This window comes from Triticum aestivum, chromosome 2D (genome assembly GCF_018294505.1).
Source record: "Triticum aestivum cultivar Chinese Spring chromosome 2D, IWGSC CS RefSeq v2.1, whole genome shotgun sequence".
Taxonomy (NCBI): Eukaryota; Viridiplantae; Streptophyta; class Magnoliopsida; order Poales; family Poaceae; genus Triticum; species Triticum aestivum.
The window spans coordinates 628,719,409-628,725,924 of NC_057799.1; positions in this window are offsets into that span (position 1 = coordinate 628,719,409).

A 6,516-nucleotide genomic window follows, 5' to 3' on the forward strand; every position below is an offset into this window, starting at 1 on the left:
GCACCAATTGAGCCGGCTCGATTTTTTGCTAAGAAGAAAAGCGTGTCTCACCTCTTATCAGTCCCACCTCGCGTCCTTAAATCCGAACCTACTAATTTGTATAGGCCTCTCAATGTCCTGGTTATCAAGGAGCTGTCTCCGAATCAATAAGCAAAGGCTGAGAGAAGGAAGCAAAGGAAGGAAGTCATACATGCACATTGGGCCTTGAGGGAGATTAAAGGAAACAAGGAAGTGTAAATGGAACGAAGTAAAGGAGCAAAGAAATGGAGTGGAACGAGCGAAGAAAGGCTAGCGAGCACGGGCGCGACGACAGGGGCAGCTGCTCAACTAGGACGGCAAGGAGGCAGCAGACGGGGGAGCGGAGGCACTAGGCGGCGGCGACAGAGCTCCACGTCTGCCGTTGGGGCGGCGTGCTCGATCTGCAGAGGACGTGATGACAACTGGGGTCAAAGAAGAAAAGAAGAACGAGGGAGAGGGAGAGAATTGGGTAGAGCTTCCAAACGTGGCCTCACTACAACGACGAGGCGTACACGTGATACGTGTACGACGTGGCCCGCCGTCCGTGGCTACAGCGAGGCGTATGGGGTCTCTGACCAGCGGCGGCGATTTACTGGAGACAACAGAGGAAATATAATTTTTTCTCTGGAATTGTTGAACAGGACGAGCTTGGAATTGATATATAGGACGAGATGTGTGTGTGCGGTTCTGGTCTCTCAAAGTGTGCGTCTTGTTTAAAGAAGGAGCCTATCCGATGTCTACGTGAAATGCTTGTGTTTGGATCAAGTTCACATTATGCAACAAACAAGATAGAGAATGGAATATAACCTTGCAAACCAAACAATCAATCTTCTCTAAAAAAATTAACATAGCAAAAAACGGCTTGCATTCGAATATTTTAAGAACTTATATCTGATGATCGTCCGAAGCTGAATGAGGTGCCGTTGGAGCACATGAATAAGGCTTCATAATTAAAAATTAATTGTGGATGCCAAAAACCTTACCATCATCGACGAGAGGATGATGTTGCGAACATTAAAAGTGCTAACATGAATGAATGACTCACTAAAAAAGTGCGACAAGTTTTTTCTTAAAGCATGATATACATTTCTTTTATACCTCGGCATGCGATGGGTGTTTGGTGGACATTAAATTTTTGGGGACATTTAAAATCTGTTTCGGCTTTGAAAAATGCTATGTAATTTTCAAAATTTGTTATTGCATTTTAAATGTTTGTGTAGTTTTAAGAAAAATGTTCACGTATGTTCATATAATTTAAAAAAATGTTCACTCTTCTTTAAAAAAATCATGTAATTCTAAAAAGCATTCTCATGCTTCAAAATATATTTATCTATACCTACTAATAAAGGGGCTATTGCTTCTTACCATCGTAATTTCGTCCGTTTTTCGTCCGTCCGTCGTCCCCCCACTGCACCCATATTATTTTCTATATCCGAGGTGGTAGTATTTATGTGATCACGGAGCGATGCGACTCGAACGAAGCCTGCCTAATGAAAAGGCGCACGCAGCTTGGGCTGTGGCCCAACTAAGCTATCCCACATAAATAAAGGGCCTGGCAAAAATATTAGATATTTTTCTTGGAATGGAACTCACGATCTTACCTTCGCCAACCTATTGTTGGCACCAATTGAGCCGGCTCGATTTTTTGCTAAGAAGAAAAGCGTGTCTCACCTCTTATCAGTCCCACCTCGCGTCCTTAAATCCGAACCTACTAATTTGTATAGGCCTCTCAATGTCCTGGTTATCAAGGAGCTGTCTCCGAATCAATAAGCAAAGGCTGAGAGAAGGAAGCAAAGGAAGGAAGTCATACATGCACATTGGGCCTTGAGGGAGATTAAAGGAAACAAGGAAGTGTAAATGGAACGAAGTAAAGGAGCAAAGAAATGGAGTGGAACGAGCGAAGAAAGGCTAGCGAGCACGGGCGCGACGACAGGGGCAGCTGCTCAACTAGGACGGCAAGGAGGTAGCAGACGGGGGAGCGGAGGCACTAGGCGGCGGCGACGGAGCTCCACGTCTGCCGTTGGGGCGGCGTGCTCGATCTGCAGAGGACGTGATGACAACTGGGGTCAAAGAAGGAAAGAAGAACGAGGGAGAGGGAGAGAATAGGGTAGAGCTTTGAAACGTGGCCTCACTACAACGACGAGGCGTACACGTGATTCGTGTACGACGCGGCCCGCCGTCCGTGGCTACAGCGAGGCGTATGGGGTCTCTGACCAGCGGCGGCGATTTACTCGAGACAACAGAGGAAATATTTCTTTTTCTCTGGAATTGATGAACAGGACGGGCTTGGAATTGATGAATAGGACGAGATGTGTGTGTGCGGTTCTGGTCTCTCAAAGTGTGCGTCTTTTTTAAGGAAGGAGCCTATCCGATGTCTACGTGAAATGCTTGTGTTTGGATCCAGTTCACATTATGCAAAAAACAAGAAAGAGAGTGGAATATAACCTTTCAAACCAAACAATCAATCTTCTCTAAAAAAAATTAACATAGGAAAAAATGGCTTGCATTTGAATATTTTTAGAACTTACATCTGATGATCGTTCAAAGCTGAATGAGGTGTCGTCGGAGTACATGAATAAGGCTTCATAATTAAAATTTAATTGAGGATGCCAAAAACCTTACCATCATCGACGAGACGACGATGTTGCGAACATTAAAAGTGCTAACATGAATGAATGACTCACTAGAAAAGTGCGACAAGTTTTTTCTTAAAGCATGATATACATTTGTTTTATACCTCGACATGCGATGGGTGTTTGGTGGACATTAAATTTTTGGGGACATTTAAAATCTGTTTCGGCTTTGAAAAATGCTATGTAATTTTCAAAGTTTGTTATTGCATTTTAAATGTTTGTGTAGTTTTAAGAAAAATGTTCACGTATGTTCATATAATTTAAAAAAATGTTCACTCTTATTTAAAAAAATCATGTAATTCTAAAAAGCATTCACATGCTTCAAAATATAGTTATCTATACCTAGTAATAAAGGGGCTATTGCTTCTTACCACCGTAATTTCGTCCGTTTTTCGTCCGTCCGTCGTTCGCCCACTGCACCAATATTATTTTCTATATCCGAGGTGGTACTATTTATGTGATCACGGAGCGATGCGACTCGAACGAAGCCTGCCTAATGAAAAGGCGCACGCAGCTTGGGCTGTGGCCCAACTAAGCTATCCCACATAAATAAAGGGCCTGGCAAAAATATTAGATATTTTTCTTGGAATTGAACTCACGATCTTACCTTCGCCAACCTATTGTTGGCACCAATTGAGCCGGCTCGGTGTTTTGCTAAGAATAAAAGCGTGTCTCACCTATTATTAGTCCCACCTCGCGTCCTTAAATCCGAACCTACTAATTTATATAGGATTCTCAATGTCCTGGTTATCAAGGAGCTGTCTCAGAATCAATAAGCAAAGGCTGAGAGAAGGAAGCAAAGGAAGGAAGTCATACATGCACATTGGGCCTTGAGGGAGATTAACGGAAACAAGGAAGTGTAAATGGAACGAAGTAAAGGAGCAAAGAAATGGAATGGAACGAGCGAAGAAAGGCTAGCGAGCACGGGCGCGACGACAGGGGCAGTTGATCAACTAGGACGGCAAGGAGGCAGCAGACGGGGGAGCGGAGGCGCTAGGCGGCGGCGACGGAGCTCCACGTCTGCCGTTGGGGCGGCCTGCTCGATCTGCAGAGGACGTGATGACAACTGGGGTTAAAGAAGAAAAGAAAAACGAGGGAGAGGGAGAGAATAGGGTAGAGCTTTAAAACTTGGCCTCACTACAACGACGAGGCGTACACGTGATACGTGTACGACGCGGCCCGCCGTCCGTGGCTACAGCGAGGCGTATGGGGTCTCTAACCAGCGGCGGCGATTTACTCGAGACAACATAGGAAATATTTCTTTTTCTCTGGAATTGTTGAACAGGACGAGCTTGGAATTGATGTATAGGACGAGATGTGTGTGTGCGGTTCTGGTCTCTCAAAGTGTGCGTCTTGTTTAAAGAAGGAGCCTATCCGATGTCTACGTGAAATGCTTGTGTTTGGATCAAGTTCACATTATGCAACAAACAAGATAGAGAATGGAATATAACCTTGCAAACCAAACAATCAATCTTCTCTAGAAAAATTAACATAGCAAAAAACGGCTTGTATTCGAATATTTTAAGAACTTATATCTGATGATTGTTCGAAGCTGAATGAGGTGCCGTCGGAGTACATGAATAAGGCTTCATAATTAAAATTTAATTGTGGATGCCAAAAACCTTACCATCATCGACGAGAGGACGATGTTGCGAACATTAAAAGTGCTAACATGAATGAATGACTCACTAGAAAAGTGCGACAAGTTTTTTCTTAAAGCATGATATACATTTCTTTTATACCTCGACATGCGATGGGTGTTTGGTGGACATTAAATTTTTGGGGACATTTAAAATCTGTTTCGGCTTTGAAAACTGCTATGTAATTTTCAAAATTTGTTATTGCATTTTAAATGTTTGTGTAGTTTTAAGAAAAATGTTCACGTATGTTCATATAATTTAAAAAAACGTTCACTCTTCTTTAAAAAAATCATGTAATTCTAAAAAGCATTCACATGCTTCAAAATATATTTATCTATACCTACTAATAAAGGGGCTATTGCTTCTTACCACCGTAATTTCGTCCGTTTTTCGTCCGTCCGTCGTCCCCCCACTGCACCCATATTATTTTCTATATCCGAGGTGGTAGTATTTATGTGATCACGCAGCGATGCGACTCGAACGAAGCCTGCCTAATGAAAAGGCGCACGCAGCTTGGGCTGTAGCCCAACTAAGCTATCCCACATAAATAAAGGGCCTGGCAAAAATTTTTGATATTTTTCTTGGAATTGAACTCACGATCTTACCTTCGCCAACCTATTGTTGGCACCAATTGAGCCGGCTCGGTGTTTTGCTAAGAAGAAAAGCGTGTCTCACCTATTATTAGTCCCACCTCGCGTCCTTAAATCCGAACCTACTAATTTGTATAGGCCTCTCAATGTCCTGGTTATCAAGGAGCTGTCTCGGAATCAATAAGCAAAGGCTGAGAGAAGGAAGCAAAGGAAGGAAGTCATACATGCACATTGGGCCTTGAGGGAGATTAACGGAAACAAGGAAGTGTAAATGGAACGAAGTAAAGGAGCAAAGAAATGGAATGGAACGAGCGAAAAAAGGCTAGCGAGCACGGGCGCGACGACAGGGGCAGCTGCTCAACTAGGACGGCAAGGAGGCAGCAGACGGGGGAGCGGAGGCAGTAGGCGGCGGCGACGGAGCTCCACATCTGCCGTTGGGGCGGCGTGCTCGATCTGCAGAGGACATGATGACAACTGGGGTCAAAGAAGGAAAGAAGAACGAGGGAGAGGGAGAGAATAGGGTAGAGCTTTGAAACGTGGCCTCACTACAACGACGAGGCGTACACGTGATACGTGTACGACGCGGCCCGCCGTCCGTGGCTACAGCGAGGCGTATGGGGTCTCTGACCAGCGGCGGCGATTTACTCGAGACAACAGAGGAAATATTTCTTTTTCTCTGGAATTGTTGAATAGGACGGGCTTGGAATTGATGAATAGGACGAGATGTGTGTGTGCGGTTCTGGTCTCTCAAAGTGTGCGTCTTGTTTAAAGAAGGAGCCTATCCGATGTCTACGTGAAATGCTTGTGTTTGGATCAAGTTCACATTATGCAACAAACAAGATAGAGAATGGAATATAACCTTGCAAACCAAACAATCAATCTTCTCTAAAAAAATTAACATAGCAAAAAACGGCTTGTATTCGAATATTTTAAGAACTTATATCTGATGATCGTTCGAAGCTGAATGAGGTGCCGTCGGAGTACATGAATAAGGCTTCATAATAAAAATTTAATGGTGGATGCCAAAAACCTTACCATCATCGACGAGAGGATGATGTTGCGAACATTAAAGTGCTAACATGAATGAATGACTCACTACAAAAGTGCGACAAGTTTTTTCTTAAAGCATGATATGCATTTCTTTTATACCTCGACATGCGACGGGTGTTTGGTGGACATTAAATTTTTGGGGACATTTAAAATCTGTTTTGCCTTTGAAAAATGCTATGTAATTTTCAAATTTTGTTATTGCATTTTAAATGTTTGTGTAGTTTTAAGAAAAGTGTTCACGTATGTTCATATAATTTCAAAAATGTTTACTCTCCATTAAAAAAAATTCCTGTAATTCTAAAAAGCATTCACATGCTTCGAAATATATTTATCTATACCTACTAATAAAGGGGCTATTGCTTCTTACCACCGTAATTTCGTCCGTTTTTTCGTCCGTCCGTCATCCCCCCACTTCACCCATAATATTTTCTATATCCGAGGTGGTACTATTTATGTGATCACGGACCGATGCGACTCGAACAAAGCCTGCCTAATGGAAAGGCGCACGCAGCTTGGGCTGTGGCCCAACTAAGCTATCCCACATAAATAAAGGACCTGGCAAAAATATTAGATATTTTTCTTGGA